Genomic DNA, 20,469 nt, shown 5'->3' with positions numbered 1-20,469 from the left:
CCCATATTGAAACAGAGACAACCATGCGGGGAAAACTTCATTGTGACTTCATTGTGACTTCATTTGATTTGATCATTGTCGGTGAGACTATTATTGAAATATTGTCTCGTTCCTGTTGGTAGGTGCGGATTCATTATTCATTCATTATTTTGAAGCAACTGCAGTCAAACCCAGGCTTGAATGTCCATTTTAAGATTTTCCTTTTTTTTCCAGGAATAACCACAAGCACACTCAGATGGGGACACATGGTGACAGCACTGTACTGACTTTATCAGCATATTATTCACTTTTTTTTGGTCATGCGCAATTTAGGTTTCACCCCGAGGCATCCAAAATGTTTTGAACATTTGTGTCCTACTAAAATGAACGGTGCCTCTATAGCAATTTTCTCTGAAGGCCATGAAGCTCATGAAAAATAAATTTTGAAAGCCTTGAAATATTTTCATTCTGCCTCCAAACCTCTCTGCTCATACAATAGCAAAACTAACAATAGATGTATTATTGAGACAGGAAATGCCTGACAAAAATCATCCTCTGCCTCCAGTAATATGAGTGATTGTCCCGACGGATTTGAAGGGAACTGTGAGCACACCCAGAGCTGGAGCGTCCTAATAAAATTGCCCTTCTTGCTCTTAATTCCACAATATTCTCTCTGTTGTTATTGCCCATCTCTGAGAATGTAGGTCAGAGGCAGGATGTTGATGTTCTGCTGAGAGGCAGATTTACACCGCCGCTGAGTCTGTCACAGCCCCTGACTCGATGACTGAACGTCGCGTTCACACCTATCCTCAGAGATACTGACAGAAATGTAATTTCTCTTCTTCCTTCAGCCTTCTATTTACCCTGTAAGAACAAACACATGTTGGCTCTTCGCCTCAGCTGCAGCCATTATTATTGCATTAAAGCTAATGGAAAAGGGTTCCTGTTGCTCATCTTAATTTTATACCCTCCTGCGGAATATGCAGAGCAAAACACTCTGATGTATAAAAACAATACACTCACAGCACCCTCCCAGCCCCGCTCAGAGACCTACATAGTTGACACCCTGTCTGTACTCGATATGTTTCAGCCAGATTTTTCTATCTACATGTATTAAGTGTCCATCAGATACACTTTTGGTTTGTGTCCACAGGATCCCTCATTTCCACACTCCCCATTCATTGTCTATGTAAGCAACCGCCCAATGCATTGAGAGAAGGGCCGTCACGATGGCCGCTGCTCATTCTTTCAAGTTGAGTAGGCTACATTACGCAAATCAGCGGTGTTCAGCATGACTCGCGGCTTCTGGAAACTCCAAGACAATATTTAAATTAACCATCGGTGATCAAAAAAACAAACACTTCCCTCATGCCCCTGTGGACACGTACCATTATACTGCTACTTGACTTGAATACAACTTTCTTCACATACTTGCTGATGAACAACTCAAATCGTCTTGAGACCATCAGCTATCTCAATTTCTGAATTCAAGACAACATTGATAATGTTCCTTTTTGCTTTCTTGACAAGCTGTTTTTTGCCCTCCAAGGGCCTTGAGTCAGACAAGACAATGTTATCTTCTACATAATACTTGTCTGCAATATCTACTGGTGAGACCTAACAAATGTGTAGCTTACCTGTCTGAGTGTCAACTGAGCTAATGCAGATTGTATAGCTGTAAGCCTGGTGAGACAGTGGGGCAGAAATTAAGCTGAAAAACATGATTGGGACAGTCACCGGATCCCTTTATGTCAACTATGCAGTATGAGGCTTTAATCAGATTTTACCTTTATACTACATGACATTGGAACAAGTTACTGATCAGCAGAGAACATCTGAGTAAGCATAAGAGAAGTACAGTTTAAAGCTGAGAAATTGGACTTTTAGTATCAGTGGCCATGAGACAAGGAGAAAACATGTTACAGTTAAATCTGTTTGGGATACAACTAATTAAAGTTCGATTAAAACTAAAAACAATTGGTAATTTCATTGGTCATATGTCACAAAAAAAACTGGAAACTACATGTTCAGCTTTTCTTTGTTTTAGTTGATAAACTGAATATCTTTCAGACTTATTTTGAAATGACAAAAACTATTCCATGACATTACCTTGGGCTTTAGGACATTTTTAACTATCATTATAGTCTTGTAGACCAAATGATATATTGAGAAAATGATTGGCATATTAATGGATAATAAAGGTTAGATCCAGTAGCTGCAGCCCCATCCATGTCAAATACCAATTCATTTCAACACAGATAATAATTGGGTTTTAAGTAGACATACCATGGATATGGAAATAGTGTATTTTGATACTATATTTTAATAGTGGTCTTGTAAGCCAGAAAAGAAATAGAATACTTTAGATATATATTATAATCATCAAATACAATTCCCGTAGTGCTTCACTGTACAGTAATCTATCCCAAGAGCAGTGGTGGACATTGAACTATATTCAATGTTCTTAATGCTTAGTGACCTCCATCACGCGCGAGCTTGGATTACAAAGATGATTTAAAAAAAAAAAAAAAAAAAAAAAAAGGATTAAGACCCTGGTTGTCAAACGCTCACAGCATGATGGAATATACTATTTTCATCTCCTGAGTATGAATTGACTGACTTGCTTGAATGATCTTGTGAGATGAAATCCTTTCAAAAAGGAATCACTGAAAGAGAAAGATTTAAAATGATTGTTGAAAAGCACTGATCCATTACACTGGCCACACCTTTACTATCCCATTACCCTGTTTAGAGCTCTCAATCACCGCACACACACCTCAAATTTTCTCCAATTCAAAGAAATGGCCATTCAGTCAGAATATCAGGCTACTACTCTATACAGCAGACAAATGTCAATGGCTAATTACTAATGGTTGCCTTACTCAGGTTCCCAAGGTCTCAGCTAATTGGCTATTTAGACCCAGGGAAATAGCATCGCCTCAAGGCCAGTCACCCCTGGATACCTGGTAATAAGCAACCCGAGTTTCATGATTAGGAGACAGAGGAGGATTAATCAGTCAAGTGCGAGTAGAAAAGGTAATGGGTTTAAAAGACGCTGTACAACAGACATATCTTCCCAGGTTGGAGCACAAACCTAATGACCCATTTAAAAAAAGTATGAAGGGTTAATGGAGCCTGGTCTTGTGAAATGTAGTGAAATCAGCACGATGTGGATAAAGGAAATTACATGGTCCAAGCATGTAATTTGAGAGAAGTGCATCTTAAACCACAAGAGGCTTGGCGGAGATTGGCCTTCAAACTAGCTTGCCAATGAAAGAGCAGAGGGAAGTGAAGTGGTTGGAGGTTAGGAGGTTGGATGGAGAGATACATTTCCAGCAACCCAGCTTCATCTCCCAATGAATGCTAAAAGTTGTTTTCTCTACTCTAACCCCATAACCTTGCCATTAAACCTAAATTAGCCTTACTGTACTTACAGTTAGTAATAACATTTGTATATAAATTTGGACAATAATATGACTTTTCTAAGACTAACACATAATATAACATCCGTTGTGACAGTGAGCTGCATGTGATGTAATCATTGCTCTGTGGCGAGGAAAGCACTGGCAGACGGATTCAGCTGTGTTGAAATGAGCAGACACAGTTCCACAGTTCTTAAAGTAAAGTCCAGCTTTTCAATATTTCCTGTTTGTTGTGCTGTACTAAGTAAATGTCTGTTATGTTGCTGTTGGGGTTATTCTTCTATTCTTTCTGATAGACACGCTTGACTTTGAGAATATTGAGGGGCTACTTTGGAGCGCTTGTGACGAGACTGAATTTCCCTTATCTGATAATCACAAATCCGTGGCAGATATGATTGAGTTCAGAGATATATTGAGGTTAAATTTAGATGTAAATTTGCAGATTTAAAGACGAGCAAGAATTACTTGTCCTGAAACTTTTTCTGCATACATTAGGAATCTCATTTCCCCTTGTTCTGCACTGAACATGTACAAATGGACTGTAGACCTCTTTGTGTCGATACTACAAAAAAATAAACCAACGCAAATCCTGAACTTGTTTGACTTACTTAAACTTAACCGACCTATTCATTTCTGACCCGAGTGAAAATGTTTTCAACATGTGCTATTGCAGGATCCTTGTGTTATGCTCACATCAGTCTTGTCCACATACACATATTTGTGTTTATTGGTATTATTGGGTTCACAATTGTACGCGGTTAGAGTTAAAAGTCCTTTGAATTATAGAACTATGTCTCTGGTAAAAAAATTATTAAAATACCCCACAAATTGTTCTTCTGCAAATTGTCAAAATTGGTATTTTCAGCAATTAAAACTAAATTGCAAAGGGATTTACAGGGAGTCTGGGAAAAAATATTATATAATGGGCTAATGTCAATACAAGACTTCAGATAAGCTGACGTAAGCCAGTATGCACAGAAGAGATGATCTTTACATAATAAAAGAAGTAATGCAAGTTAAGGCTGTTGAAGAAACAGTCATTCTCTGTTCTTTTCAGGGAGGGTGAATGCTTTACACATTATCTTTTTTCGGCACATTTTCCTCCCTCACACTCACTTCTGGGAGTCAGTCAGTACAAGCAGAGCTGTGGGCACGAGAACACTTTTAAATAGATCACAAGGTACAGGAGAATGGTACTGGCTTACATATGGGGTCTGATCTAAACACGGCCGCGAGGATGTTTAAACAGTCGGAGTTATGAACAGCAACCATATAATCATCTGCATGCTTTATTAAGCCCGTACTGAATAACACAAAACAGCTGAGTTAGGCCTAAAATAGGACACTCAGTAACTGTTTGTGTAAATGATCAATTATGTACAGCTGCACACGAGTATATGGAATATCACAAACCCAACATATAACAGATCGCCGTCCTGTCATACTTAGGGTTGTGTTTGATTTCTACCCTTATGCTTTCATTTGGTATGGACAACATTTAATAGACTTGAAAAGGGTGGTTAAACTTAGCTTTGTCAAGTCCTGCGCATGACTCAAACAATCTGTTGGATGCCTTCCTTCCGTTTTATGTTGCATAACCAAATGAACCACACCAAGTAATAGATTAGTTATTAGTTCCCCTAACCCCAAATATCAGAGGTGTGTTTTTTTATTCCCAGTGGCATGAAAAAAGAAAAATAGTAGGAGTCAGCTCTATGGGCTCTAGCACTGAGGCCACCGCGCACACAGACTATTCTATTATCAGCCACATCCACTCTTAAACACTCTCCTGAGATGTAGACTAAAGACAGACAACAGAATGTCAGCAAAAACAAAGAAATAAAATCAGTGCACCCCTCTTTGAGAATGTAAAGTAAATGAAGCAGATTAAGCAGTCAGACATAGTGTTTGTTTACGACTGGAACAATGACCCTCACCTGCCCACTACGGCCTCCCAAGACAAGAGATTACACACTGCTGAATGGTTAAACGGACTGATGAATAAATTCATGCTCTGGAGTGTGTGTGTGTCATATACCATTGGGTTCAGTAGAACGGGGTTTAACATAAGCTCCCAAACTATTTGCAGTCCGGAAGGAGATGACAAATCAGAGGTCAGACTGCCGACAAAAGCAATTTCCCCTTTAGTAACACACCCCACACATACACACAAACTTGGTTTTCAACAATGGAAATCCATCCATTGTAATGACAAGTATTAGTGTGTTTGTATTGCCTTGTGGTTAGATTTGTCTGGTATTATTAAAATGTATCACTAGAAAAATGCAATATTTTTTATTCAACTTCCATAAATAATAAACCATAGTAGGTTGCATCTGAGAGTTCCATGTATGCAGCACCCAACAAGTTCAATATCTTGAAGGACTGAACATGTAAAACACAGTGGACATCTACAGGCTGTGGTGTTGCCTCAATGAGCTAATCAGCTGCACCTGACATGCATCAGTGTTAAGTGATTCCTCCCTGTAGGTTAATTGATCACCAGCTATTCCTATAGGAGAGGAGACCGGAGAGGGGGGCCAGTGGAAGGACAAAGGTCAGATCTATAGGGTTTTTAAGATAAAGTTTACCTTGATGATGTGTTGGTGTGTGCTAGTCAGAGCCTTAAGAACCTGTTGCCTGCAGCCTTTTTCAAAAATTAGAATAAGTAAATACATAAGTGGCATTCATTATAAGCCAATTTAAATGAATAGGTTTTCAGCTGCTGTTTTAAATAGCCCAATACATGTCCATAACTGGTTGGTTAGACTTTATTTATTTATTTACTTATATTGAAGAATTGCATTGGAACACAGCAGTGAAACAAATTCAGATAGATGCTACGCTGAGAGCTGAACACAGTGACTTTTAAAAACAGACTTTTATCTCTGGTCTAGACGCACGGGTTTAGCTGCTGGGGCGACAGCTGAATGGAGGCAGACCGTCACGGGTCGGCCGTGGTCGGCCCTGCTACGACGCGGCTGTCCCTGCTGTGAGCCTGTAGAAGAAATGTATGTCATCACGGATTTGGGATTGGCACACTACGGCTAATGCAGACCGACGCTGGTCCATGCAAATAAAAAAGTGTAGTCGGGGTAGGAAGTTTGTATTTGAAGACCAAATACTGTATGTCATGCAAGCTGACAAGGCCTTTTACTTTAAATGCTTCTGAATGAAGAAATAAAGAAACGGATGGATGTGGATATATTCATCATTAACCTCGTACATTATTTACCAGTTTTCCATCATGATTAAAAATGAAATGTCAAAGCTCATACAGGTTTTACCTCAAAAGTTAAAGAATGTGTTCTATATACACAAAAGAGAAAGAAAACAGCAACACCACTGAAAATGCGGTTTGGGATTTTCAATACAAACCGAGACGAAGCGCAACTTTATTTCATCTCACTCAACGTTTGACTCCATCTGTGCTCTTTAGTGGGGTTTTGGAAATGCCCACGCAGACGTTACCGAACATTAGTCAGCATTAGCTGTGCTAAATTTGGGAATACCTGAAAAGGGGTTAGCTTGGATTTGTTTTAAATGGGGTCGTCTATAAACTCCTGTGTTTTGCAAGCTAAAATTACCATTTTACCAAAGTGGCTGTAGACAAGAGCAGCAGAACAATTCTATACGCTGTATTTAGAATATTGTCACCTCTTTATCTTGCCATCAGAGAGCCCTTTTCTTCAGGGAATATGCTCTCCTCAAAGTCAAAAGACTCCATTGACAAAAAACAGTTATTTTACCTGGCAGAACACGGGAGTTGCTGGTCTACTGCTGCATTCATCGGTTGGTGAGTTTGTGTTATTCTGGTCCGAACTAATATGGCGTCCACAGCAGTATATATTGGTAACTTTCTGTGCCGGTACCCGTATCTGCTTCTCCAAACTGTAGGCGTGACGACAGCCATCTATGTTACTGTATGTCATACACGGACTATAATGCATAATGTATACTGTATTTAGCAGCATCATCATCATGCAGAAACCTATGGTAAGTGGGAAAAGTTGTTTGTAAGGGCTTACAAAAAGAGCATTTAGACACTGCACACTACATAATGTATGTATAAAATTTGACTGTTCGGATTTTAAAACGTGGGGAACACAGCTGGGAAGCTCCATTTAAGAAATACAGTAACAAAAGTATATCGGTCAAGTTTTACATTTTAAACGGATTGCATTTGCAAATGTTTGGCGAGCCAAGTATTTGCAAATTATGTAAAGGGGAGTTTTTTACTGAGTCACTAACATAAACATAAACTTTTAAACAGCTGCACTAAGAAAAGCAATGACCCATTGCATTTTTTACAGATGTGGAGCAAAGTTACTCTCATTTTTATTATGCTTTCTAGTTAAAGGGAAGATGTCTGTTCTGGTAAAATTGCACAGCACAAGCTGCCCACGTTTATGTGTATCAGCAAAGGAATAGCCTGTATAAAATGCATCAATAACAACCAGTCATTACCTACAATAGTAAGCACTATATTATGCATGCATCGCCTGCACTTTTTATTTTAAATCTTTGGTCAAACGACATGCCTCACTTGAGAATTTAGCTAATGGTTAATTTATCTGACTTATGTTGTGAATTATATTCACTCGACTCAGTTCACATTAGCCTTACACAATCCCAACTCCCAAGCTTGTTGGAGTCAAAGGACTGACTATTTGCTGGAATTAACCACACACTCTGCTCTTTCATAAATATCCTTTGGAACTGGAGCGTTCTCTTCAAACCTAAATGTTGATGGATAACAATTGTCAGTGTCAACAGACATCAATTTCAATCAATAAACAGAAGGTAAACGTGGTCAAAACTGAAAAGCCAGCATCTTAATTAGTCAAAGCAAATAATCCGTAAAAGAAACTTAAAAACACACACATTTGGCCATTGTTCCAGCAACATTCTATTGCTCCCTGATGGTGGATATGTATCGTGTGGTGTGAAATGATGTGATACAGTATGGAAACCTATACCGCATTAACACTCAATTAAGGTCTCATCCTAGCCAGGCCTCAGTCCTATCGGCTGTCCCACATCCCAGGCATAGATCTGCCATCTCATGCTACACGCTGACACACACAGCATGGCGCCAGGACCAATACCACAGCCCAGTCCAGAGGGCAGGGTGATAGGAGAACTCAGCATTTCAACCGGCAGAGCAGAACCCGAGCCCTGGAATCTAGCGGAGCTTAAGAGTGACAACGGATCGATACGTGTGATTAATTAACTTCTAATGAGTTCAGCTGAGCGTTGAGAGACCCAGAAAGTTGGACGAGTCCCATCATCTCTTTCTCTCTGACCTATCCCCCCCCCCATCCCTCATCGTCTCCTGCACCTATCGATCTGATTTGAAGGCAAATGAAGATTATCTTTTGTTTATATATGTCATGTCACTCTTTCCTCTTTAATTGAATTGTTAAATAATAATAACATCTGAAATGTATAAACCATGCAATAACCTGAAATGCATCACTAATTTCCAATGTTGGATTGTTAGCTGTCCCAACGTCACAGGTAATGCAGTTATCTCATTGTTAACCGTTCCTATTATTGAGCTTCAATAACGCATAGCACAGGGAAGATTGAATGCTATTGGGCCGACCTGATTTCCTGTCACTACTAAAGTTAGAGCTGCGTAAGTCACGGTGAAGTCAATGCAGCGACGGTAGACACACAGGTTCCCACTTGTGATTACCCCAGCAGTCATTATGATCCTTCAGAGAGTGAGCGTGAAAGCTGGGAGTGCAGAAGCAATGGAGATGAATGGCCATGTGAATAGGGAAGAGAATTGGGGAGCCGAGGCTCCGCGTGTAGCTCGGTCTGCCATTTTCTCTCTCCATTTCTCAGCTCTGAGGGCCCGTGCGCAGTTATTTGTCTTGCGGTGAAATTAGTAATCTCGACGCCATCCATCATTGGCCGACCTGCTATTGATCGCCAGTACACCTTCTCTTTTCAAATAAATTATTTTACCAAAAAAAAGGGAATAAGCGGTCCACACTTTTGCCCGGCTCAGCAAAAGACTCGGAGGAAGAAAGAAAATGTAGCGTTACAGAGACATGTCAAGCAATTCTATTTGAAGAGATTAGAGTTGTTGTTTAGAAGGTGACAAGTGTGGAACAGGTTGAAACCAACATAGACTTTGAAGCGGAGGAGGGGAGGATTTCAGCTGGCGAGGCTTGTTATACACCAGTGATACCTCAGTGACAGATGCTGTATGCTGCTACCTTGTCCTAAACAATGTAGTGTACAGAGTGGAACATGCTGATACAAGCATCGACTTCTAAATGTTTCAGAGCTGAGGTACATGCCCTCTCCCGTAGAAAGACTTTTCACAGCATTCTGTATCTAAATATACATTTTCAATTTTGACGACAGCTATCAAAATGCACTGCACCAAAATGAGGTCAAGTGCAGTTTTTTCTTTTGTCTAGACTTTTTCCATTGCACAGTCAATAACAAAGACAGGCACCGCACTCACAATTAGCCTGCTATTGATCAATGATGCCCCGTGACTATCAAAACACTGTACACAGGGCATTTGTCACCGCACAGTCACTCGTGTCCCTTACAATGGCATGACTACAATAGGATTTGCTGCTGCGAGTTAGATTATGAGTTCAGCGGCTTGCAGTCGGCGCATGGTACAAACATTGACATGATACAGAAGGACCGTTTGAGGTTGGCGTGAGTGGGAGAGAGCTATCAACTGCAAAAACAATACAGAGAAGGGGAATGTCACTGTGACAGAGAAACACATTACAGCAGTATTAATTACATTACCACTCTATTTAATTGAAGAAAGAGAGAGGGATTGTTGTGGGAGCATATTGGTAATGGCTGGCTGCGGCTTCCAAAACCTGCAAAGAGGCAGATTAGAGAAAGTGAGATTACCGGGGTGGTGGAGTAGTGTTTGTTAAGGGAGGGGGTGAAACCTAGCGGTGCATGACACCCAACCTCTGCATCAAATGTGTGCATGCACGCATGTTGGTGTGTGCAAAGTGACAGGATGGGATGGTAAGGTTCATGTGGTAAATCCCCTTAGGATCATATCAACACCAGGGCAAAGTGCTGAGGTACACAGCCCGCTACACTGAGCCCACTGTTTCACATCTGACCAACAAGCATTTTCCTATTTACAAATCCCTAATCCCTAACCCCAGAAGTGGGACACTTTAGCAGAATTCTCCACTGTATAATCACAGTAGACCAAACAGTAATCCCACAGGCTCCATGTTCTATCAAGTGTACTGTACATGTTGTGTTCATCACACGGCACAACTCATAAACCCTGATGAAAAGATGACGCAAACTCTCAAGCCCTCCGACAGTCTGCTCTCTACCAGACACACCAACTTTCTCTATCCTTATCTCAATCCTTCCGTTCCTCCTCACCTTTCCAACCCCCATATTCCCATGGGTTCTTTCACACGCATTATATAGCCTCTCAGTTATCCGGCGTTCTGTCTTCTTCAAATGTCTTTGCGCTGTGGACTTTGAACTGTGGATGCCCCAGGCACCCAACAGAGACCTGAGAGGACCTGCGGTTTGGTCTCCAATCTATCATATCTCGCCTGCAGCCACAAAGAGACAGACTCCCTCCGTCCAGCATAATGTTAGTTTCGCTGCACACATCACAAGTATTGACCCCATCAACAAGCCATCGAAGCCCGGTGCTTCTCAGATTGCAGTCATATTGAGTTTATGTGTGGAAAAAAAAATATGACACTACTTCAAAGGAAAGCGTGGTTTAGCCAAGTGGCAAATCTGTCGGGACATTTATCAATGCTGGAACTTGATACTGCTGGAACATCAGTTTTTGGAGTTCCCTGAATCAGTGCTAGGTTTAAAATCCTGAATTTATATCTTAAATTGAAGACAACTATTGTAAGGATGCACAAGTATAGACGAACCAAGAGCTGTGACTTGGACTGACGGGTATTCGCAGAAGAATTTTGGTGACCTTCGTAAAATGTGTTTTGAGGTACTACCTAAGTTCATGAAATAAAAACTAAACTTAAGGATGTAGAATTGAATTCATAATATCAAACTAACAGATGTCAATGATGTAACGTTTAGCAGTAGCCAATCGGAGGCAGAGTAGAGGTCGATCTCCCCGCAAGGTATTCTGGGCAGGAAGGAAGCGCATCAAAACAGAACTGGCTCATGGGGCCATTGTGAAAACCAAATGTTCCCCGCATTTTAACACACTGCAATGGCAATGCTCCCTTTCAGCACTGCCTGGACAGAAAGAGCCTTTTTTTTTCAGGGATTGAATCATTCCTTTCACAAAACTTTGTTGTTGGCAGAAACCAAACTCTCCCTGAGCGATGCCTAATTGACCACTTTGCTCTCAATTGTATTAAAATCTCCTTTTCAGTTCTGAAAACAAGTCTTCCTAAAGAGACATCCTTTCCCTTTTCCCCCTGCCAGTGAATGGCTTATAAATGGTCTGAAGACCTCTGCTAGTATCTGGATGTGTGATTTATTGGGCTCTGGGAGACTTCCGCTGAGGGGTAATGTAACAACTGGACAGTCAAGGCTGTATTTAGCCCCGATTTATAATGGATAACTACATTGAACAGAAGACAAGAATATGCTGAAAAGCCAGAGATTAAAATGTAAAAGTAGACGATGTTCTCCCGGACAAAGTGCTCTTTCATCTCAAGTTGTATTCTCTGTGCTCCGAGATGTACGACTTTTTTCCATTCGCAGCCAATAATTGCGTGTAATTGTCATGAGAACAATGTGCTTCGGTATAACAGTGTCACTTTGACATTTTGTGTCCCATTCATTCACATGTTAACATAATGCACCCAACGTATGCCTCTGTGAAGGTTGGCCTGCCCTCATCGCAAACTCCCGAAACTCTGCAGCACCGTCCTGATCATCCATTCTGAAGGCAGTGCTGGGCGTTTCAACATCAACTGCCCGTAAACCTTCCTGACAGGAGAATGAAGACATATTTCCCTCGTCTGTCCATGTATCCCCGGTGATTGTCTGGGAGGATGAGAACATCATCAATAACGTAACGCCAGAAAGCAGGTGGGTGGCGGCTGTCGCAACGGCTACACAAACCTCCCACTGATACCTCCGCAGGATGCAGTGAAATTAAATCGAATCAAAGGGAATCGCTTTGCCCCCGATGCCGGTGCACACAGTCTCTCTCTCTCACACACGGATGTAATAGTGTAATATTTACACGCACAAAAGCAGAGTCTGGGAAATCTCCAGCTGCTCCACCTGATCCTTTGACTGTCCGGCAAACAACAAAAAAAGACAAAAGCACTCTCCAATATCTGAATTCATCAACTCAAGAGGAGCGTCCATCTGTTCCCAGTCGCCATAGTGTACTTTACCTTTTGAAGGCATCCTCCAAGTCAATGCCGGCAAATTACCAAGAAAGAGAGAGGCAGCAATTGAAAGCTGAAACCATTAATTTCCCTGGAGAAAGTATGCACTCTGCTTGGAGGGCCAGAGTGACCTTTCGCTGACAAGACTGGAGCGGAGGAGACAGGCGCAGTGGACAAATGAGATATTAGAATACAGCTGCAAGAGGGGATGGAGGAGAATACACACAGCTGTGGATGGATATATAATCACAAAGCATGTTGTTCAACTCATAGGAGAGTGTACACAGCATGTTGTTTGACTCATATTGATTAGAATAATGCATTAATAGTATCTTTTCTGTGTTTAAACTATATAACAATAATAATATGTTGATTTTTTATTTCATCAGATATACCAACGCTGTGGCTCGGTCCATGTATGAACCTCTGAATAAACATTAGCTGGCAGGCAAATTGCCTTTGGTGCTGGTCGTTCTCTTTAAAGCATCTGATTGAAAAGGAAGAAATCTTTGTACTGTGTTTCTCAACAGAAATCAAATAACAATCCAAAGCATTTTTGTTGTTGATGTTTTCACCCTAGCACATATCATATGTCAATCACAAAGCCACTAAGGGCACACAAACTGCTTTACAACTTTGAATAGCACTGTTTAAAATAGCAGCAGATTCTGCGTTTGCCTGCATTTTGATGTGCATTCATTCTTCTTTTTTTCTGGAGCTGCGAACAAGGTTTTGTGAATACTCACTTAAAAATGTATCCAGCAATACTGACGACTTATCAATCAGAATGATGCAGATGAATTTGAGTTCAAGTTGTCAACCAAGGTCTTACTGAACATATCAGCATTAATAAAATTGTAATTGCATATATATATATATATATATATTTATTTAAGTGCAGATATAGACGTTAAGCTTTCCTGAAGTAGTGAATTTATTTCCCTACTTCCAGAGTTAGCTCCTACTTTAGGCGAGACGCCGACTGAGATGACTGTCTTGTGCTCCCTAAGAAATCATGATTGTTTTGTCACAGTCCTGGTCAACTTTAGTTCCAACTCTGGCTCTCTACCCGGGATGCTGAGGATTGAGCTTTTATTAATGTTCACTTGTGAAAAAGGCACAGAATATTCAGAAGAGAAACAAAAGAACCCAAGGGGGTTATACAAACTCCTCACCTCAAAATAAACAAAGAAACAAAAAAGGAGCATGATAAATAAAGAAACAAGCCAGTATGATTGCCAGTCCTATATGGCTCTTCTTCCATTTTATTTTTATAACTGAAATTCTGGACCATGAGGCAATTGTATGACTGTGTAGCATGTCATTTTGACGGACAAGGTCACCCCGAAACTGATTACGAGTCTGCTCCAAGTTTCTTTCAATTTTCCTTGTGAAATGTATGCGTATTGTTTGCTTTGAGACCATACTTACCTGGAAGGGCTGAAGCTGAGAAAAGTAATAAAGATGAGAGGAAAAGAGCCACTGTGAAAGTTATAACCAACCTTGTGAGTGGGCTCTGTGGGCTCTGGTGTCTGGCCTCAAAGCCACTGTGGCGGTGTGACAGAAGCCAAATTTCACTTGGACATTTTGTGAGCTTGATCCTCTGTCAGTTTTGTACACAGGGTCTTATGCTTGAATAGTAAAGGAGAAGTCCAGTTTTGTACCATTTGTGTTCAATTTTTATCGTGCTGGTGATCACTCCTACTTATTTTGGTAATTACAATCCGACCATAGTCAATAGAATTGATGGCCAAAACGGACAACGACAAAGTAAGATGCTTTTGTTGTTGTCCTGTTAGCCTGTTGAGAGTCTGTTCAGAGAACTGTATGGACTGTTGTTTTGGCTTTGGCTACGGCCCACAGTAACCAGTGGACTGTCCAGCAATAAATCGAAACAAGCAAGATAACGTCTCGTAGCTTTCCCTACCAAGGGTCTCTACAATATGATTGGTTGACGCCTCACCGCGTCATAGGAGCGCTGAAAAAAGTTGAGACCTTCTAAACTTTGCATTTGATGCATGACATGTCACATGATCGAATGCATGGTGGAAGCACGTGTATCTCACACTTCACTTCACTGATACGGTATATTGCTCCCTTTTACATTTTAATTAAATCACCTTTAAATGCTGATGGCTTATGTAATAACCTTAGCACAGACAGTGTTCAGTGCAGCAGTCCACTACTTTCCTTTTAAAACATCAAATCACAAAACTTCAGGAGGCTCATCAGACAAAGAACAAGCATAATGGAGCACCTTGTTCGACGCTACATTGAAGAGTTTACTTGGACTAAAAAGCAGCAAGCTTTCAGCCAGCCTGCAGTCCTGCATTAATTATAACTGAGGATGTGAGGATCAGCGCGGTAATCTCATAATATACATCCCCTACCCACACAGAGAGAAAATCAACAGCAACCCCAGCAGTGACTAATGACTAACACCCACTTGCTTGGTCTAAATTACACAGCAGCCACTTCAGTTCAATGGATATGGTGCACTAATGCACATTGCAATGTTGCGTACTGGAAATATATGACACGCATGGGCCCTGGCAAATATCTGAGAGGGCACTTAGGCCAGAATGTCTAAGGTTATATAACATATCAATTAATTGAAAAGCAAAAACATAAAGATGTCATATCCAGCGTGGGAAATTATGTTTTTGGTTAAACAGACAGAGTAGCTGGCAGTTACTCACATCTAATGTTTTTAACACTAACATTGATTTTGTTTGGCAGATCTTTTTGTTTGACAACAACGTGCACTTGCCCCACACACACACAATTATTGGGAGCAAGTCAGGGTTCAGTGTTAAGAACACTCCAACGTATGGACTGGAGGGGCCAGGGATCAAACTACTGAATGATACAATCTAGAATTGTATTGTATAACATACATTATTTTTATGGTCCTATCTTGTGTGACATTAATTCTTTAAACTTTCTCAGTAGTTCACAAGGATGGTCTCTCCACTGATTTAACGCCACAGTAAACTCACAATGAGAAAGGAGTCTATTGCCTACTTCTTGCAGGTTTTACCATGTTTAAAAAGCCCAAATATACATGCTAGTTTTGGTGGAAACATGGGTATAACTGAGTGTGATCAAGATGTACCAACCAAAGAGAGCCTGGCTTGGAGCGAGGATGCATTGAATAAATACGGTTTGAAAATGTAATGAAGGGTATAGCGGTCTAACCAAAACTGGAACTTTGTGGGACCAGTCCAAACATGATAGTAAACATGAACAACTCTTTCCCAATCCCAAAACTAGAGTGCTGAAACCCTGCGAAAAGAAAATCTGATGTTATGTAGAATTAAGTGTTGAACTGCTCCATAGACAATTAATTGAGAAAGATAGGAAAAAAGTTATGTATGTATTGGTACATTTTCTGTTTCACCAATGAGAATGCTACAAGAGATTTAAGCTCATTTAAAACAGACGCTCTGTTTGAGACTCTGGTTTCTGGCTTTTATAGAGAGTAGCTCATGTTCACAAATATTGATTGAGCTTTCCTAGGCGGTCAAGGCGCCAAGATATTAGAATTCTTTTAATTATGGTGATGTTCCCCTTTAAACAGAAGCCACAAATGATTTGCTGTGCAGCTTATTAATTGAAAGATTGAACATCTATCTACTATTACTCACACATCAGAGCCTTAAACAGCATATGAAAAGCACACAGTCCAGAGGTTTTATTTTTTGTTACTGTATTCAGATTTGTAATACAAATCTAAGAAAAATAAAAGATATTTAATGGCTGATTAAATATTGTAATATTTTCAATATTGGACTACAAATCTAAAGTGACATATTTAGATTAAACAAAGTAGAAATGCTTTGAACGCACCAACTGCAAAACCGAATGTGTTCACAGGTTACCAACCTGGTCAAGTCATATTAATAAGTAAATGTACGAAGGAACACATTCACACATATGCTATTAACAGCATGCATGTCAGTGGTATGAAATGCTTCTAAGAAGGCAGGGAAATTATACTGGCTGTGTTCAGGAAGGAGCCTTTAATTGGGTCTGAGCGTATTGACTACTGGCTTGGTTTATGGTCGGTCGATACATCGTGGGTAGCGGTCAAAGGCGAGAGAACCTGCCCTCCTGCCTACATCCTCCGCTTCATATCTCTGCCCTCAGGTCATGTGTGTGTACATGTGTCTATCATGGGCAAACGCTCAGAGCGGAGTCCAGTGAGAGGATCAGGTGAGCGGGTTCAATTGGGCATCCATCGGACCCGACTCCCTACACGCAGGTTCCATTTGGTTAAGCATTAACCCATTCCTGAAGAAAAGATTGAAAAAAAAAAAACCTGATGCATTTACTCATTATATAGTTAGCTGGATCCAATAATCCAGGGGTGGCCAAACTTATTTCACTGTTGGCCATTATGTTATGACAAATAGTAAATTCATGTTAATGCATACTTTTCAACCAGTTACATTGCAAGAGAATCCAGAAAACCCCATGTGCCATAGAAAATAGCCAATATTCCCCTTTGCATTGATTAATGAATGAATTAATAACAGAAATTGCTCCAGTTAAAGGGCACACATTCCACCACAACAAGTTGTACTTGGTAGAATAATTTATTTGTACAGTATAACAAGTGTTACACTGAACAAATTAAATACAACCAAAGGAAAATTATTCACAATGGAATTCATTTTCTGACACCCAATGTACAAACATTCACCTGCAAACAATCTCGCCATGTTTCAACATACTTCATTCTTTGATGTCAAATAGAACACAAATCCTGCGAAAGCCTTAACCAGTGGATGGTGATGGGCCTTCTCCGTGTGTTCAAAGGGGATTTCGAATCACGATTTTGCATGTATCACAGGGAAGAAAATACTGTTTACATGAATATAAAGCAAACACATTATCGTACATAAGAAATGTATGCAATTATGGGATTTACAGTTGACAGCTAGAATGTACCAAAACACACCTCACATACAAAGAGCTGCTGTGGCATGTTGTGTCTGGCTCCCATGCTAAATAAGTGTGTTTTTGTGCAAGAGATCACTGCTAAGACATCACACTGTTATGTCATTCATGAATGGGCACATTTAAGCCGTACACTTCTTTGTTCAGTTGGTGTGAATCACGCCTGAAATAACCTGTTTCATTATCCATGCATAATTGCAGTCAACAACATAGCATGGTTAATCAAAGTGTTTTTTTCCGAAGTGGCTGGGATTGCCTCGCTCTCATTTGGAGGAGCACATCCAATCATGACATCACGGGCACATCACAACAAATTAGACGGGGCGGTTTCCATCTAATGATGTTTATCACTTGATGTGTAGATGTAGGGACTTAATCACATTTCCTTCACTTGGTGTGAAACTAAGTGTTTATCCTTGGGCTGGGCTAACACATTGGTGTTTAGTGATGCTGTAAGTGCATCATGACTGGAAAGTTATCTACAGAGGACGTTCAATTACGTCCTGACAAGAAGGGATGTTTTTCGAAACTCCGCGCAAATGCTTTTCTCTTTTAAGCCAATTAGGGGCTTTTGACGAAAACTCTTCTTTCATTATTCATCATAAAGCGTGTCGGCCTTGTCAAGTAGGACTGCTCTCACCCTGATCTAAGTGCCGTTAAACACAACACCACTGTGAATAGTGAGACGTGTCAGAAACACAGATACATGGCTCCGGGTGCTGCCGGTCTGTTTCCACCAACCCCTGCCAAGGATTTAGTCCTGTGAAGATGGCCTGCCGCGCAGACTGTAATTAAACCCCACATTTCCATTGATCTCCTTCATCTCTTCCTACATCCTCCCTGCCTCCTCCCTCATTCCCAGTCTCATCCTATGAGGGATCCTGTATAAATAATGCAGGTTTCCAAGTGCGGGTGCGTTAATTGGCCTGTCTTTATGGGCCCAGAAGCATCCTGCTGACCTTTTTGCAGAGATAGCCAGTAGCCCGGGGCCAGACGCCTGTAGAGAGACAAAGGAGAGCTGTTAGCCAGGGGATTGTGTGGCGGGAACTGCCCAGATCTTCTACCTTAGCAGGAATAAGTCCTGCCTTTGAGCTCATCATGCTGGGTTTAATCCTACCTTACCCATGATCACCCCATGATATCTGTGATCACTCCAAGCCTAATTGGTGGCCATATGTATCTGAAGCACATCAAGCAACCGATTATGCATTATCATACATGTAATTGTATGTACACATTAACAACAGAGGGGCTTCTAACAGGTCGTTACTCAAACTGCTCCCACCCACTGTTTCCCCCTTTAAACCAGTGAAACCCCCAGACACAAGCCTAGCTAACCATTACCACCGCCCACCAATTAATGTGCAGTACTACATACAGAATTGAAGCCCACCCGTAATCAATCATCAGTTTTTTTGAAAATTGATTCATTGCAAGTAATGGTCAGTACTATCAATTCAAGCAGAGATGTGCTCTGAATGCAGGCTGTGGTATCGTTTACGGTTGGTCTGTCTTGATTTCGCTTCAATTCCGCACATATGTTGATGTTCCTTTTCGTCAAAACTTAAATCTTACCACTGATGAATTCTAGAAAATTCCCAACGGAGCCACAAAAATGTTAACAAATGGACCGTGCTGGTGTGCTGCCTGGCTCTGCAGATGGCAGGTTCAAGAGTCAAATTTATGACTGCAGGACATGTGAAGAGTGTCACAGGCTGAAGTGAGCCATCAATCACTCTGAATTTTTCAGATATGTTTTTGGACATGGAGAGCTGGCAATACACTTCTGGCTGCACCCTGAATATTTTGATCATTTGTCATTGTTTTACGCAGTAAAGTGGCACAAACCATGATTCTGTCCATACATGATCTCCTGGCACCTGCTATGAGTAATGCAATAGATTTCAATCCGTTGTCCATTCATTTCTGCACTGAGCACTAAGCTCGTAAGTGCCTTGTGTTCAGATGATAGAGCACCATGTCCTCCCTGAGAGATCATGCTAGCATTGGTAGGAGTCATCTTTTCACTTAGACTGGATCAATATTATTTTTTATGTAAGTGTTTCAAAATGCAAACAAAAGTCGCCGACATTAGCAAGCTTTACACCAAAATTGAATTAAAAAAGGACCTTGGATATCTAAGTAGAGAACCCTCGGGCTAAACCCCTTGTGATTTTCCATCAATTTCACAGGCAAAGCTGGGAAAGTATGCAGATGCATACATCCAGAATCAGGGTTACCCAGCTTCCTCTTTCATTACCTGCCCAGGGCTCCTTTGATGCCCTTTGTTCTTGGGCAAGTTTCTTAAATCAAATGGACAGCCTCATCTGTAATTCATTTGGACAGAGTACCTGTGAAATGGATATGGAAGGTTTGCACAGTACAATCTTGGAAACTATGTATATTTATACCTTCTACTAAGAGGCTTTTGGGGTTGTTTTTGGCAGGCAGAGGAGATTTCTAAAGGAAATGAATAGTTGTGAAGCCACACTGGCAGATTACAGAAAATCTAAGAAACATAGCTGGATTGTATTTGTTGTTGTGGATAATCGTGTGTCGGGGTCATTCATTTAGTGACCAGGGGCACGCAATCTCGATGCTCATGTCTTATCGCCTTTTGTAAGCTTAGAGAAAATAAGATTGACAGTCTATGCAAGATTGATTGTACATTTTCATAGAATCTCAATCACTCACATGAAGCCAAATTATTCTGAGAGGTTTAACGGCAGACAACCTTTAAATTCAAACAC

This window comes from Anarrhichthys ocellatus, unplaced genomic scaffold (genome assembly GCF_004355925.1).
Source record: "Anarrhichthys ocellatus isolate YVR2014 unplaced genomic scaffold, GSC_Weel_1.0 scaffold9, whole genome shotgun sequence".
Taxonomy (NCBI): domain Eukaryota; kingdom Metazoa; phylum Chordata; class Actinopteri; order Perciformes; family Anarhichadidae; genus Anarrhichthys; species Anarrhichthys ocellatus.
The sequence above is the reverse complement of the archived record's forward strand: the minus strand, read 5'-3'. Positions refer to the sequence as shown.